Genomic DNA, 461 nt, shown 5'->3' on the forward strand with positions numbered 1-461 from the left:
ATGTAAAATTAGGATGCCTCATAATGATTACAATTATTTTAATCATTTAAACACTTATCAACAAGATTTTAATTACTACCGAAGTCATATTTGTTGCAAACACAGTTTCTGAAACAGAAATCTTAAAATGAACTGTTAATGTTATTAAAATGAACACACCCATATCGACACTCCCAGTTTCTGTTTATAATACCAACATAAATTACTCATTTAAGTTTACATTTCCCGTAAGAAAATAACCATTTTAATGTAACATGGAGTGCATCAATTAATGTAGGACTGAAAGATTGGCGACCTGACATGTAAAATTGATTAATCAAATCAATGATCGTGCACTGGATGACTGACATCTGCTGCAGCCAATCGCATTGAAGCATCCGTTCTGTTCCTGTATGTGGGTGGTAACCGCAGCAGCCAATCGTGTTGCTGCATCAGTTCTCTTCCTGTAGGTGGGTGTTTGC

This window comes from Onychostoma macrolepis, chromosome 21, assembly GCF_012432095.1.
Source record: "Onychostoma macrolepis isolate SWU-2019 chromosome 21, ASM1243209v1, whole genome shotgun sequence".
Classification (NCBI taxonomy): Eukaryota; Metazoa; Chordata; class Actinopteri; order Cypriniformes; family Cyprinidae; genus Onychostoma; species Onychostoma macrolepis.